At 32.2% G+C, this 17651-nt stretch overlaps 1 protein-coding gene across 3 annotated transcripts in view; it reads right to left on the bottom strand.

Annotated features, from left to right (window-relative positions):
* Positions 1-6875, bottom strand: part of Lcch3 (Ligand-gated chloride channel homolog 3) — a 68289-nt gene extending 61414 nt beyond the window's left edge. The window contains exons 1-2 of one of the 3 annotated variants that reach the window (XM_076320023.1): positions 6736-6851; positions 1454-1990 (exon numbers count right to left, since the gene is read on the bottom strand). The gene's annotated coding sequence lies outside the window, so the exon portion shown is untranslated. Of the gene's footprint in view, positions 1-636; positions 1304-1453; positions 1991-6735 lie in introns of those variants that run through there. The other 2 variants (XM_076320025.1, XM_076320024.1) reach the window with 2 other exon arrangements.
* Positions 6876-17651: the final 10776 nt, after the last annotated feature.

The raw sequence follows: 17651 nt of genomic DNA, 5'->3' as shown, positions 1-17651 counted from the left end.
AGAAATATATAAGTTTATTAAAATTATAAGATAGTTTTCATTACATTCTTTATTAAAATAAATTATGAGATAAATTGGTTTATACAATAACAACAGTTTAAGAAAATTGAGAAACTATTTTGAAACTTTATTATAGAAAAATTTATAGTAAGGAATTAATTATATTGGACACTTATATTCTACAATTATAGAAGATTTGAATAGATAAATTTTAGTTTACTCGCATTAAAATTTTGAGAAAATTCTTCAAGAAGGTACATTTCAACACTAAAAATGAAAATGAATGAAATTAAAAAATAATATAAAATTTGTTAAGCTTTAATATTTAGACAGTGAAATGGAAGTATTTTGGTTATATATTATAGATGACTGAAATTATAAGGAAAAGATGTGTTCTTTTATGAATATCATCTATGAAACATTGTGCATTTAAATCTTATTTTCATTTTTCTGTATTTTCTTTTGTTTCGCATCTAAACAAAGATTAAATTGACTTTTCAAAAAAATCGGAGAAAAAGGAAAAAAATCAATAAGTTAAAATTCAATCAACAGTTGAAGAATATATTTACTAAAGTGTTATTTTAAAGGAGAATGTACTCGCGTTCAGTGATTGGATTGACAATAAAATCTACGAACATCGTCGAAGATGTCACCAGGAGTCAATGCTTCTCTCCCTTCCTGACACGGCTATCTTTCAAAGAACCCGACACACTCGCAATCCATGAAAAAGTGGTTCTATGCTTAAGGGCTTCATGTGGAATAATAGTATTTGCAAAATAAATTAAATAATATTGATTCTATTTTCTATAATTTGACATTGAGTAAAGATAGAAATATGTACTGTATGAGTAACGGTGTCGTTTCAAAGATACCCTTGCGCACAGCAACGAGTAGATAAAATAACTTTTCTAAATTAAATGTAGTCGCACAATACATTTTTGAAGTTGGTTTTTCTTGTTTTTGGTGAAATCTAAAATTATTCTTGACATTAGAAACCTTGATTTCTTTCATCACTGATAACTGTGAGTTAGATATTTATCATCTGTAAGATAAAGCTGAGTTAGAGCGCCCACCGCCGCTTAGCGCAAGGATAACTTTGATACAATATCGTTGCTCGTATTTGACACAATTTTATCTTTACTCAGTACCAGTTTGTAGTAAATATAGATAATAAATGTCATTTAATCTATTTTGTAAATCGACCGTGTTATTATTTCCACGATGCATGTGTATAGAACTACTTCTTCATAAGTGACAGAGGTTATGGGTTCCCTAAAAGGGCACACTTTTTCACCACTAAACAGACACGTTGGTTCACGAGCACTATCCGACGTCGACACCGTTGTCGAGGATATTTTCTGATGCTTTGGATGCTGCGCGGTACTCGCCCTCTCTACTATCCACCCTCTTTCCCCTTTCTGTGCCCCATCTGCGGCTATTACACTCTACTAACCTCCTTTTAACTTCCCTCTTAGATTACGTTTATCCGTATTCTTGATAATGAATCTCTTTCTTCAACTTTCACTGTATCTCTCTCGTGTGACTTTCGTATCCGACTTTTATCGTCTCCTTTTTACGTTCTGCTTTCCTACACCTTTCCCTTTTGTTTCACTCTGACCCTTGAATTCGTTCTGTCATTCTTACACTTTCTCTCTTCGCTACTCATTCCTTGTCACTTATTTCGGCTGGAAAGTCTATTCTCCTCTTTCTTATTGAGCTCTGAAAGGAGGCATCCTCTCACCCTTCTTTATTTTCCTGTCTCATACCCTCTTTTTCATTCTTTTTTCTTTCTTCCTCGTTCACACTTGCACTCATCCCTCCCCCTTCCTTCTTTGTCTATCCAACCTCTCACCTATTTATCTTTTGCTTCTGTTTAGACACCGATAACACCAGCCTGTTCCTTTCTGTACTTGCCATTCCTTGACTCCCGAAGCGATCCCGAGGTTAGCGCAAAATGAACCACGCATGTGCAGCCCCGTTTCTTGGCGACCTAGTGACACAGAGGCTCTGCCATCTCTCAATTTTGATGTTGAAATCGAGCTAGGAGCTACCCTTCTTATGCTTCTATAAACTATACACTGACATCGAGAGTCATTAACCTTACAAGATTGCTACTGCATCGATTCTGTCCTTGGAGTACATTCTTTTATTTTCAGGAACATCGATGGATGTAGTTTTGCAAAAATATACTTCCTACTTTTTCTTACATTTAATTATTAAATTCGAGTGCCTTTTACTATTTCTTTTATTGTACGATTTTTCATTATTTTGATCATATCATTATAGTAACTTACGACAACTTATAAAACTTTGAAAATCTTTCCATTTAAAATTTAGACAATGAGTAATGTAACTATTTTTTTTATTAAGAAATTATTTTGAGATAAAATAAATATTAAAATTTGTATCTCATTTGACCGAGTTAAATAATAATTTATAATAAAAACATCGTTAATCCTACTCTTATTTGTATATTCCATTCATATATCGTCTGTCTTTTCATCGCACAAAAATAAAATATTAAAGTTGGAACGTTATATGTACTTTCCTCATTTCGGTATTCAATTTTGAACAGCTATGAATAAAAAAAAGATATAACAACTTCGTAGTCTGGGAAACAAAATCAATCAAAGTTCAATACTTCATTTTACCATTCTAGCTCGAATTGAGAGCCTTTTACAGGAACATATTTTCTAGTCTATATATTTAAATAAATAGTGTTAATGTAGACAGGGTATGATAATATAATATATGTTCCATAAATAAAATTATTGTGGTAGAGAAATCAACTACAAGATGAGTATGTTATTTCTTAACTTTATTCAAACATTTAATTAAATTTTTTTACGAGTAAAAAATAAGACTTTCTGTTAGTTTAAACGTTATAAATTCATGAAATCTCTCTCTTTCTCTTTCTCTCAATATGTAAATTTATTTTTAGTGGCATTCGACCAAATTACAACATTACTACAATTAAAATCTTTTATCGCTTTTTTGTCATTGTATATATGTTTAAAAATGATTCAATTATCGTTAAATAAAGAAAAGAAATTAAAAGCAATGCAACATTTACATAGTAGTTTTCACTTTCATTTAAATTTGTTGTAATTATATATTTAGAACCTATTATATTCACGGGTATTTAATTAGTGTATGTCATGTACGAATTGGATATTTCATACTTTACAAGTAGTATATTACAATTTTTAAAATATTGTAGTAACATTTGTATATCCAGAACTTGTAATAATTCAAAAACATTGTAGTAACATTTTACAATGTTTTTTTAAATTTATCACGAGTTATTATTTGGTATTAATCAACAGGCTCTGATGTGTTTGATGATTCACTAATCGACAACGACATATGAATCATTGCAATGTCAATTTGATGGAAGTTCAATTAAACCATTACCTGTATAAGGATTAATGAGAATACCTTTTTAAAATTATAAGTACTATTTTTGATCAGTTTATTTATACTTAAAGTATATATTAATTTAATTCTTTTTTAATTACATATAATATATCAAATAGATATAAACAGATTGCCCTCTTTATTCAATTTGATGTTAATAGTACATTTTTTAACATCAATATTTGGACGTCCATGTTTACAACGTAAACTGAATATTTTGCTTCAAGGCACTGCAATTGTAGAATTTTTCAATTTCTTCTTTATTCTAATACCAACTGTTACATTTATTGTAAACAAAAATCTATTTGTACATTGTCTTGTAAATTTACCAAATTACTGCAATTTATTACGTAAATGTAGGAAAACATTATTTTTCACTTCTTTGATAAGTGACAGTTAATATAATATTCATTTTTAAGTTTTGTAAGAAATAATTTATATTTAAATAAATTGCATTTTTTTCTGAATAAAAGTTATCCTTTTTTAATGTGACAATTTAGAAGTCCCTCTTAATAGGATTCGATCTTATTGCTCCAATGATTACTATTAATGTTGAGTTTGTTTTTTGTTGAGTTACAAACTACTGATCTGTAGCTTGAAGTTTGATCCAATCAATACTTCGGTTCACTCTCCAATACTTGTGAACTAATACTTTTAAAGTATTGAACTTTGCTTCACATATATCGGTTATTTCCTTTATATGTATAAAATACCTGTGATAATTTTTAAACTAAGAACAGTTCAGTGGTTCTATACAATTAATGAAATTAATTTCCCAGTGGTGTGTTTTTAGAAGGTAAAGATATTTTCCTTTTTTTTCAAAGAACAATATCTATTCAGCTTTATACATTAATAATTAATAATGTAATAATTTTTAGCCCCGATATTTCCAATCGTTCTTGTATTTTGTTCAATGCATTTTCTAGTAATATTTTTATAGTATTCAATTTCTTCCTCTAGGCATTATTATGAAATTATCTGTGAAAAACTGAACTTTGATTGGTGTTATTATAATGCTGTGTTGACATTTGCTTTGATAAAGAATAGCGTTACACTTAGCATAGGTTCACGGAACATATGTACCACTGACTATTTTAATTGCGTCTTGCTTCATTACTTCTGACTTGATGACTTTGTCTTAGATAGTATTTCAGAGCCGACGGAAAATTGGCGCAACATAAGTGCAAAAGGCTGCGTGGTGAACATGGCTGACCGCAAGTACCATAATCTTCGAGCTCTTCCTACGTGGAGAACCCCAAAAACTCAAAATGGAAACGTGCAACAATCGTTGTCCGATTTCAATCGGTACAGGAGTCTCATGATTTCTTCCAGAAATTCTTGGAAAATGGTCGAAAAACAGAAAGCGCGAGGATCGGAATAAAAATCGATGAAATCATGCGCGATGTTGTTCACTCGATACCGTATTTTCTCGTTATAAGTCACCATTTGAGCGAGAAGACACATGACAGCGACAAATCATAAAGTTCTTGAGCTTTGGCGGCTTTTTGTGACTAATCTTATATTGCGACGATCTTTAAATTTCGTTAATCGGTCCCTACTAGCATCGAATGAAGGTGATATCTCAATTTCATTTTTTATTTCCAATGCTTTTTCCTGGAATAATAAATCCGTGAATGGACTTCTCATTGTCCGCTGTTCCAAGAACCACGTCTGAAGGCGGTTTTCCTAATCCTCAAAACTGCATGTCTCTCTTTTTTTTTAACCTATGATAATTTAACAATGATTAACTATATAATACACGCAATTGAAATAATAATTATAATAGTACAATTGATCAAAATTTTTTTAAATTTAAGTAATCTTTCCTTAAAAAAAAACGATATTTATTTTTCTATACTCTATACAATCACAGACGCTGAAGACTTAACCCTTTATGGTTTGCCGCCGTCAGGTGGCGTCTCACTCACTCGTAGTCTATCGCATTCGCTGCGACAAAGAACAGAACTGCAAAATAAAAGACTGTTTTGCTATAAGTTGTGACTGTTCTCCACGTGGACGAAGGTACTCAGACGAAGAGGAGGGTTGAACAGAAGAAATCAATTATACAATTAATACGCTTTTAACTGTTTTGAAAAGAAAAACCGTCTATTTTATATCATACTTATAATATAATATAAAAATAATTCTGCTGGATACCTGGTCTATGGTTTGGGATTCCTGTAACAAAGAATGTCAACGTGATAACACCTGAAGAGTACGAAAATCGTATATCTATGTTCTTAGACAATTTTTGTCTTTTACAAACCAAACGATGGAAACTGTTTTATGGTGTAAAGAGGGAACATGGGATTTCCATATTTTAGAATTTCTGAAGAAACGCTTGGCAGCAGGTGCACAGATCTCTGCGGCGAATACACGCTGTATGGAGTGTCTCGAATGAAACGTTTTGAAATAAAAATTGTAAAGCTCCACTTGGTGTTCCATAAGCGCGGAGAACCTACGACTATTAGGAAAGTAAAATCCTACTATGGAACACTAACAGCAATAGTATCAACAACGTCACTTTAGAAAATTTACGTAATATCACTTTAGAAGGCTAGATAATGCAAGAGCACTGGTTGTAAAACTCATAAGTGTAGTATTATCAGTGTTGCAAGTTATTCTACTCCTTGTTGCAACGGGCGCTAGTATAATGATACTTTTCCTTAGAACCAACTATACCGAGCTTCATTTTTTCACGAGCAGAATGCACATACCAAGGACTGTGATTGTTGTACTGAGTATAGTATTCGTGCTTAAATAATGGCCTGAGGTACAACCTTTCACCAAACGGACTTTTTACGCAGCGTAGAGAAAAAGGATTATAAATCTATCTTTTAGCAGCTACCTTCGTCGAATAATTCAACAATAGTGGCAGATCTATCGACAAACTATGCGTTTAAAAGCGCAATTGCCTTGTAACTATTCGTGCAGTGCACAAGTGTGCTTCTATTTGTCACACTAATAGCTTCAATAGATAAAGCTATAGAGCTGCGTCGATATGAGATATTTTATAATCTAAACGTTGACGACATAATTATCCAAGGAATGGTATCCGGTAGCTCTTGAATCGAATAGCACTCGATCCACAATCGGTTGAACGCACCGATTCTAGAGTGTGGTAATTGCAATAACAAAAGTAAAGGATAGCAGTTTTTAACTATTAAGCAAGGAATGCCATATTTTTCGATCAAGTCAAAAGGAACAAGTCGCGAGAACAGAAATTGGTAAAAAAGCTCAGCGTTATCGTGGGTCAGAAGTAAAATCGATAACCAAAATGCTCCATACAAATATCTGTTATTAACTGACTGTGCTTACTTCTCAACATCGCGGTGTCTGGACATCCGATGGACCGCACGAAGGGCTGCCATGAATTTCAATCTTATGGCCGCTGGCGCGGCATTCATCTTGTATTCTCAAGGGGAGGCCTTTCCTCCGAAATCAGCAGCGTGTTTTAGGGGAAGGGGGCAACCTGGCCGTCTTCATATGCTTCGAACAGTACTTGCACCGTATAGGAAAGGAAGCAACGAAACACGCTGACGTTATCCCGGTAACCAGGATACGGTGCAATACATCCTGAAGGTGTGCCCCGTTTGAGCGAGCGAGTGCCATATCCTGGTAGGGGAAATTGAGGGGGACCTCTCGCTACCGAGTGTCATAAGGGACATGTTCGGTGGCGAGAGAAAATAAATGTCAATTAAACAAATAATTTGTCCACAAGTATAGATTTAGCAAATGATTTACTCAGATAAATAGTATTTATAGACATTCGAAACTATAAGATTGAATGAAAATACTCATAAAATTCATGAAATTGTTCTCGATCTTTCAAGACTAAACTGATCTTTTTAGCATTCTTAATTTTCACGAAGTTTTCACCTCAATTTCGCTTAAAAACATTTCAAAAATTAAGGAGGATAAAGCAATTATTGCGAACGTGCATCGACAGAATTACGCAGACGGTTTCCGCCTCGTCCACCTTCATGGTAGCGCGCCCAAAATTGTATGGTTTGGTTTGCACCAAACATCAACCAGCAACAAGTGCTAAACCTTTCCTCCTTGCTGGTGGGCGCTGGATGATTGTAGTTCTGTTCCAAATCAGTGAACGGGACATTCGTATTGGGTCGAAGTCCAAATGGGACGGAGTGAAATCTAAGTCTGTTTAAGACGACAGCTCGAAGAGAAAAATCCTTTTAACAATGAATTGTGCTAGAGTAACAATACGGGGTCTTCCAATCCTTTTCAATGAAGTGAAAGCTCGAGAAGATACATAAATAGCATGATTATTCTCAACACGTTGGTTTGTGCGCGTGATTGCGTTAAAAAGTGGAGTCTGACCACCTGGCAAAACGTAGACAGTTGATGTAAGATTTAAATCTGATCTACAACGTACCCGTTCTTATTAAAAAGAACTAATGTATACAAATACAAATTTGTGATCCGCATTTGTGCACCGCTGCTGAACACGTCCTGTTTCTAAGTAGAAGTAGCACTGGAGTAGGCGTTGGGCAAGGATCTTAATCCTTGTCGTCACACATGCTACCAGGAGTCTCCCGACTTCTGACAGCAGAGAGAGGCATTGGGTCCAAACCGACTCGAGTCCAAAGGGGGACAGTCGGATCTTCCCAACCTTAACGTCTTCCTTTGTGCAGCCTCCAACACTGGCTAGTGTTAGGGCCCACTTCCTATCGAGTCGTCCAGCCTACTCACGCAGAACTCCGCCTGTTTGATGGACCGGGTGATTGGATCATGCCACCGCCATACGATCCACAACAAACGCGATATCTGGACTAGCCATCGACTTTGCTTCCGATATAGTCCACACCAACGCAATATCTGGACTAGCCAGATCGATTTTCGACCTGGCTGTCCACATTACGTTGGCATACGACCCGACGCTCCTCTCAGGTACGGTCAACGTAATCGCTGTCGTCCTTGGGGGGGGGGGGAGGCTTGGCCTTGGCCTTCCTCATCTCGCCCTTCCCAGTCGCCACCTTGGCCTTCAGGAGTGGAGCGGTGGTTTGGATCGGACAGCCTTTTGGGCTACCCTCTTGGTCTTCCGGTTAACCACAACAGTCTAGGCCTCCCCTTAAGTTTTTCGTTTCTTCCACCCATCGTACAAAGTTGATTATAAACTTTGCCAGTCATTGTGACGCCACGTGTTTATAGAAACAATCGCTTATTTATTATATACACAAGTAGAAAACAACCAATAAATCGTATTCATCACAAATTCGCTTCAGAGCTTGATTATCCGCATCTCTATGGATGACCTTCTCTGTCTTTTTCCTTTGGTCTTATCTTGTAAAATTCTCCGCTTCTTTACACTTTATAATAATCTGGACCTAGCTGACTGATTACATTCAACCCTTAATAATAACAGATTTTTTAGCACGTGGTAATTCAATACTCTTAGCCATGAGATATCCTTTTGAAGTCGACTTTGAAGTCCAGTAATGCTGGACAAAAGTGACGTATTGATGCTAAACAATACATAGTTGCGTTTATTGTCTTACAATACCAAAAAATGATGCATTAATGAGACAAACCGAAAAAACAGAAGCGTTCAACACAAGCGTTCAACAGCTATAACTTCTTCGAAAAGTATCTCTTTTTAATGTGATTTCACTTGTTTTCAAGGGAAATCTTCACATTTTCAGATGTTATATTGTAAAATTTTGAATACTGCTGCTACATTGGTTTTGAAACATGTAGAAATTTAAAAAATTCATCTACTTTGCTTCCTCTTGTAACAAATTTGTTGGGAATGTTAGAAAACTTCGAAATCTTACAATTTTTCTTTAGTAGTTAAGTAATGCAACCATTTGTGCCCATAATATACGTTAAATTTATTATACATTTTTCTGAATTATTTTTGTTTCGAAATGAAGGTAAATCGATTAATAATGCAAATAATCCTTCTGAATTTCAAAGACTAGAGATAGAAACAGAAGACAAAGAAATATATTGGTCCAGTGAAGATTCATGTAGTAGTAACGAAAATTTCATCTTGGAAAAAAGAGATGAAGATTTACTTGATGAAGAAATTTTACAAGAAAGGCTGAATGTGAAAACGAAAACAATTCAAATGAAACACCTAATTGACAATATGTTAGTTCCTGTCATTTGAGAAGAAGACTAGAGAATGTAGTCCGAAAAATCAATCAGTTGACAAATAAAAGTAAAAATATTCAAAGAACAGAAGAAGCATTTTTATTGTTTTGTTCTGAAAGAATGACATTTCTTCGTGTCAATAATTTTGAATCCGCATTTCAAGAAAGGGGATTGACAAGCTTGCTCCAATAAAAGTATTTAGTAATTAGTTGACAGAAAATTGTAAAAATTTCTTTGAATCAAACGAGGTAGCAACTATCGATAAGCAACTTATTCTATCTAGAAGAACTGTTTCCAATTTTTTAATTGGAAAAAATTGTTGTAACATTGCAACAGATAATTTGTCCACAAGTATAGATTTAGCAAATAATTTACTCAAATAAATAGTATTTATAGACACTCGAAACTATAAGATTGAGTTTGAATTATTCTCGATCTTTCAAGACTAAACTGATCTTTTTAGCATTCTTAATTTTCACGTAGTTTTCACCTCATTTTCGCCGAAAAACATTCGTTTTTTCAAAAAACTTTATTTTTCAAAAATTAAGGAGGGTAAAGCAATTATACTTTTGGATTCGTGATTAAGACTACAAACTCTGCAATGATTACCCCGTAGATAATCTAGAACAAACTTCGTGTTCAGTGTAGTTAATTGATCGTTTGGATATTTAAAATTCGAATAATCAGTGTTCGAATAATCAATGTCCTTTCATATATAGAAAGAAAAGGGAAACGAATAAACGATTAAAAAGTTCGTTGCACGTTGTAGAAGGTAAGATTATTGGAGTTTGCGCTGTGAAAAGTTTCGCCTCCCAGGTGGGAGATCCACGAGGATCTGTCACAAGAATCGCATGTAGATCTTCTTCGCAAGTGCCGGTACTCGGTTCGAGGCTCTTCAATTTTTCGATAAAAATTGCTGGTGTATCAACGAGAAGTATCTTTTAAAAAAATCCAGCGCAATGTTCGTGTAAGTAAATTCTTTAATATGTAATATTCGTTTATGTACATTATTGTAAATACTGAAATTTCTGGTGTAATATGTACGACATGTTGAGAATCGATGTAAATATTCAAAACCGTTGTTTCAATTTCTGTGATTCAATCATTTTCTTTTAATCACATTGATGAATAGCAAAAGATAGTAATAAAAGGAACTCCGAAATTTCGAAAACTGAAGATCAGAAGAGATTTAAGATTTCAAGGCATATAACATACGAGTTGTGTATCCGAAATAAATAGTTTTGCATGGACAAATGCATCGCTGTGTAATTCTTATTTTGTTATAATTATAGTTTATTCTTTTCTTGGTACGAGTAAATAGTAGTAGTAAGCACTTTGTATTACAAGTAAAAATTTATACAAGGAAGCAAATACTTTTCGTGGGCGGACTGTAACAGTCTGTATAAAATTTCAAATCGGATCGAAAAATATGTTATAGTAATGAAAATTCTGTCAGAGATTGCTGTCGCGTGTTGATTATTTTAGCCGGTCTTATAAATATGGACAGTATTTATATTGGCCGTTAACGAGTCAAAAACTGAAATTAAAACGACACAAATTTCCACTAAACGTGCATTTGTAACAGTATTGAACAAAAACAACCATCACCTTTTTTCGTTCGTTCGTTTCGCTTTAATTATAGTTCTTTTTTTTAAGCAGAATTTACGATATCTATTTAGAAGTCTTGAGGCATATCTTTTTCATACTTTTGCGTTACGAAATTTGTTTTGGTTCTATATTTCTAAACATACTCAAGAAAAATAATTACTTATTGTTTATTATCGATATTAAGTAGGTTCATCGAAATTTTCAGACAGTCGCAAAATCAAACGTATTACTCATTTATTATAAAACGTGTCTTGACACGTATCTTTTAAATTTGACATTTTGAGCTTGCGTTTGAGACACTTCCGTAAATTTCTTAACAGTACCTCAACAATTTCTATGTTCTTCATAGAAATGTCTTTTTTGCAAAAAGGGCACCGGAAGGACTTAAAGGGCGATTCTGACGTAACGAGGGAGAACGTTTACTTGAAAGATCGAGGGGAACTCTCGTCGGAAGTTGCTGAATCCGCGGCTAAGGAGAGCACTCCATATTCCCCTCTTCTGTGTTCCCCTTTCCTACGGCCTCCCACATTTACCACTGCTTTGCCTGATACATACAGTTTCTTATTTTCGACCAATCGTGTTCTAATTTCTGACCTCTTCCATCGTTTCTAACCTAAAATCGGAGTTCATTCTATTACACTCTTTAATATACTGTGAACGATTAGAGGATCATACATAGATAGTTAATAAAAGTATAAAATCTTAACTCTAAATTTCTACCTTTATTTTTGACATTTGGTCCATCCTCCAGTATCTTCTGAAAATACGTAGTTTTTCGTGACTATGAATAACTTTGAATGTTTCAGGAAAATATAAGTTCGCATATTAAAATAATTAAAAACATACATGAGAGTCGAAATAATTAAAAGATATTAGAAAATAAATTATCACGGAGTATTTTTCAAATTTTAATCCTCTGACTACTAGAAGTCGAGTGTCTTGATAGTTACAATAAAGCGCAACTCTTATAATCATCATTTATTAAAATAGATGGTGCACTATGAAGTGTTTAACATTTTTTACGTTAAAATCTATAATGCAACATTAAGGCCTATGAAAGGAAATGCTCGCACACGCATTAGCTGATTTTCAATTTAAATTTACTACTAGACGTGTAAAAACTCGTTTAAATCGGCATTTAATCAACTGTGTTCTTTCCTTGTTAAATAGTACGCCACTGATCGTGCGATTGCTCACAAAAATTTTGTACACCTTATGAATGAGCTATTTATTTATTACAAGACACTGTTACTTAATATATCCACATATTTATTTATTACTATTGCATTATTCTACAACTTGATGGCTCTTTGAGGACCCTTTCTTTTTCTGAAATGATTTATGAAAGGCAAATTTTATAATTATGAAAATACATATATTTATCCTCCTACTATTCTCCTCTTACTAGTTATGAGATAATGGCCAAAATACGACGATTATGAAGTATTAGACCATAGATATACTTGAGAATACCATTGAGAATACTAGGTATTTAATTCTGAGAATTATAAACTAGATAAAATATTTGAAAAAGTTAGACACTCAATCTGAAAAATTGAATATATATATATATATATATGTATGTAATTATTATAACATAATTTTATAATTTTCTCAATGATCAATAAAAGATGTATTCAAGTGTATAGCAGAATGGCCATTCTTATATTTCATATTTTTAACACATTTCCTTGTTCAATTTTTAATTTGATCTTGATTTCCGCTATCTATTTCTTTAATCCAATCCCTAATCTTCTTTGTCTAAACATTTTAACAATAAAACTTTGTTCAATTTATCGGATGATTCTATTTTATATAGTAATAAGTTCTAGAATTACAGTAACATAATTATTTTTGGTTATAGAGCCTATTAAAATTTTCGTATGAAATTTAATATATTCGGGTTCATTATTAACCCATTTCTCTAAATTATGCAACATATTGTCTAATTTTTCTTCCTCTAGACAACTATCCTCAGAATCTGTCCTCCGTTTCTTCTACTGATTTTACAGTGTTGTGTAAAATATACTGTTCTTCTGTTTCACATTCCTGGATCCATTCTAAATACTTTATCTTGATTTAGATTTTCTTGATCTGCCTGGTCTCTGAATTCGCAATTCTATAGATTCACCTCAAGATTCTCGGGTAAATTTTGACGTTTAAAAAACTTCCTCCACACATTTTTAACATTTTCAGATGTTGTGTCATTTCACGATTTTGCAATGAAATCAATATAGTTTTTAATCTCGTAGTTTGCACAAAATTCTTTAATGCCGCTACGACGTTCGAATATTCAACTCAATAAGTGAAAATAAACTATGAGATGAAGAGAAGAAGAGAAATAAGAAACAATTACAAGTTGGTCACAATTTTAATCAGAAAAATGTTATGAATACGTTACCAAAAATTGCACAAAAAAAGGATCAGAAACAACCATTTTTTTTCACTCCAGTAGTATTACTCCTCACAGATATTCGATTTCGTATTATATTGCAAAATATGTGTATCTAGATCTACAGTACTCGTCTTAGACACCTTATAAATATAGTTTTCAATGCAAGTACGTTACCTAGTATCTTTATTCCGCATTCACATAAATTTAATTAAGCGTGTGAGGACGTGAAATACATTGGGTTAACAGTCTGAATATCATCTGGCTTTACTGTTCATCTTTATTTCTACCAGCTTTAATTGTAAGAGCTGGCTGGCTTCGCAACGTGCACCGCCTCGACATCACCTACCTAACATAAATAAACGTATCCAAGTCAAGTATTACTATTTCATTCGTACTCAATATTTCTCACTCTAACTTTTTACCCATTCTGAGACAAGCAAGAATTCCTGAAACAACTACCTCTTCCGATAACTGTCCACATAGGCATGATCCTGACCCATGGACCGTAAACTCGGTACTATTGTATTTTATTATCGTCTCAAGGATTACGTATCGTACAGATTTAAGGAAAATGGTTATTTGCAATAGAAATTGTAAGTGAATACTTTTATTTCATCAACTGATACAGAATGTTGTAAATAAAATTTGTCTTAAAAACAGTTACTTTAAATTGTACTTTGAATAGTACATTTAAATAGTACACTTAATAGTCAATGTAAAACTTTTACAAATAATATTTGAAATATTATTTCATTTCTGAATTCATGGAAATACTATTTTATACGAAAGAAACTTTTCTAAAATAATTTTGAAATGGAAGTACAGTGGCTCACAAAAGTATTTGCATCTTTTATTACGAGGAAATTCTCCTAACCTGTGAGTCTGATTTTAATGAAAATTTTTATGTGTGTAAAGCACAATAATGCATGTATGGAGGAAACTTTTTGTCCACAGGAAATTTCTTTCAGAAGGTGAAATTGAATCTCGAAGGTTTCAATGATTCATTATTTTTTTAATACAGTCTTTTTGCTCCAGAATGATAGAGTACTGAAAACCAAACGTTTTTCTTATGAAAAGTTTTCCTATATTTCATCCCATTACAAAGCTGTATTTGAAAAATCGAAGAGAAAATGGCACTGTAAAGAGTAATTTCAGCTGATTTCACACGATTATAAAGCTTACAACGATCATTTTCTTTTTAACTTCACAATTGTGCGTGATAGACCAAAAATTTTCGTACAAAAAGTTTCAGATTTTAGTGCTCCACCATTATTGTAAAAAAAGTGCCATAAAAAGTTGTATTAAAAAAATGAAAAAAATGTGAATTTTTCGAGGCCTGATTTCCCTCAAGAATATTTTTTATCGACAAAAAAATTGTGTCATATGCAGTCCAGTATACTTTACATGCACACAAACCTTCATTAAAATCAGACTTATGAGATAGGAGAATTTTGTTATAATAGAACGTACAAATACTTTTGTGAACCACTATATGTAGTGAAATGTTAAGAACAGCGATATGAGGAAGAACGAGAGAGAATACGTAAAATGAACGCACTATTGAAAGAAAAAGATAATGTATGAGAAAAAGTCAGAGCGGATGAGGAAGGAATGAATGCAGCTATCAAAGAACAGGATGACGACCCATGAAATAATTAATCAAAATACAATAGCGATAAATTTACGCTGTAAATAGCGAAACGATCATCTTTTCGTAATGTGTAATGAGCAAAAAATAAGAAATAGAAATAAGAAATATTTATGTATTCATTTGTTTCACAGAATAAATATTTTATTTACAACGGATCTACGTAAAGATACTATGTAACATGTGCCCAGAAAATAGTCAATAACAGAAATAATATTTAAAAATAGGTATTATCTTGTTAAAATATTTCAACTATCACGCCATCAACATACACATTTGTACATGCCTGGAAAATAGTTACTAAAGGGAATAATATTGTGAAATAGTATTTCCTTATAGAAGTTTTTCAATTGTCACTATTTCTTTCAATGTATTTCAGATTTTCTTCAGTTCTAATGTCGTATCATACTCAAAAACTTCTATTGTAAATCCTTGCGACCACAATCGAAAAATTAAATCTGGCATATAACGCTGCAGTTTAGCTATTCTATGAATTTGTCCTGGCACTCAAAAATTGTTCAACATCAATCACATCAATTTTTTAATTTTAAATTAATGAAATACAACTGGGTTAGTGTCGATCTTTGCAAATAAAAGTTAATTCGATTATAAGAGACTTATTGTTAGTTACTTCAATTCACATATCATAAATATTTTACCTACTTAAGAGATTGCAGAAATTTTAGATTTCCACGACAAAATGTTTAAGAAGCTATCTGGAATATTACCGCGTTATGGTATAGTAAATTAATGAGTGTATTGAATTAATACATTACTTTATTACCATTAATTTATAATATGTATGTAATAGCATTTTATTTTTAATTATGTAAAATAATTACGTATTGTATTCATAAATACAACAATTACTCCTAACAATTTTTCCCTACACATGTAAAAGCAGTAATACAATAAACATTTTGTGCATCGAAAGAACTACAATTTGATCGATATAATCAAATAAAGAAACTATAATGTTATTAAAAAAAGTATTCATTACTCTTTTATAATGATGGTATGAAAATATTAAAAATTGATATATAAAATGCTACGAAGATTAGTAGAAATTGATATACGAAATTGATAAAACTTACATAAAATTTTAACCAAAATGCAACACGAGTTCTCAATGATCAATCAATATAACATTTTTTAAGAATCATTTTTTCACCCGATGTCACAATTTTGCGGGGTACCCCAGAACAAACTCAGCAAAAAATTTCGACCCTTATAGTTAAGGGCCATCTTAGTGTACAGTACAAACAATTCGATCACTTTTTTATTTCCAGCAGCGACAATAGGCTGTTGAATAAAAATATGAATGAGAGGAAACGAGAAAGAATGAACGACAATTATTTAGATTAGAAGTGAGCTCACTAATTTTTATAACCTTGAAATATGTTGTCAAGGTCAACATTCCTAACAATTTTCCCTATACATGCGATTTTCCCTATATTGTTCGATTTTAGTTTTCAAAATATTCACGAATATATATTTAATATTATGTAATGAACATTTTGGTGCTTACAGTATGAATGTTATTAATCTGAGACGTCTTAAAGTCAGAGCTGGAGATATTTCAAGAAAAAGATATTGAAATTAGTTATTTATGCTATAGTAAAAGAAATGATTGAGTGAAATAATAGTATTTTAAAATATACTAAAAATAATTATTTGAAATAGAATTTTATATGTCTAAATTTCTATTAATTATTTGAATATTATTTCTTACGATTATTACTTATGAAAGAAAGAATGGAAAAGATACGAAAACACATTTTGTTTTCAATAATCATTTTTTTATACTTTTCCTAATTAATAAATGTAATTGGAACACTTAACATCTATTTAATATCAATCTTTAGCTTCTCAATATAATAAATATTCAACTTCATTGTCGAAATCAAACCTCTGGTTTTTCAAACAATCTGTTTTCTCCATGAAACTAAAGAAATCTTATTCAATTATATTTCTAGAGTTTAAAGATATTTGTTGTTTAGGTATTGATATTCGTGCAATATTCCCCATTGCATTTAATATAATACTCTGAACACTCCGAGTATTTTCGTTTCTGAGTAACTATTATATTATTTGCAGCATTACTCGTGTCTAATATGTCAGCAAATCGAATTTTTATACTTCTCAGGAGAGATTCTTTTAATGATATACAATATTTTAATGGTTCCTTGTTATTGATGATATTTAGATTATGTTCAAATAAAATGAGCCAAGGTAGAGCATCATTCGAATAAGTTTTTTTCGTCATGAATTTGATCTAAGTAATATGCTATTAATTGTAAACATTCAACCTATTCATGCAAAATTCTATACCAAATGGAGATATTTGTATCTTATTATAGATTTTGTATAGTTTATCTTTATCGTCAAGTTTTTTTAAAACAGTGATCCTATCATATAAATACATTGTGAGTTCCAACAAGTTCGACATAGAGCTTTTAGAGCAATATT

Source organism: Ptiloglossa arizonensis, chromosome 9, assembly GCF_051014685.1.
Source record: "Ptiloglossa arizonensis isolate GNS036 chromosome 9, iyPtiAriz1_principal, whole genome shotgun sequence".
In the NCBI taxonomy this organism is placed as follows: Eukaryota; Metazoa; Arthropoda; class Insecta; order Hymenoptera; family Colletidae; genus Ptiloglossa; species Ptiloglossa arizonensis.
The sequence above is the reverse complement of the archived record's forward strand: the minus strand, read 5'-3'. Positions and strand labels throughout refer to the sequence as shown.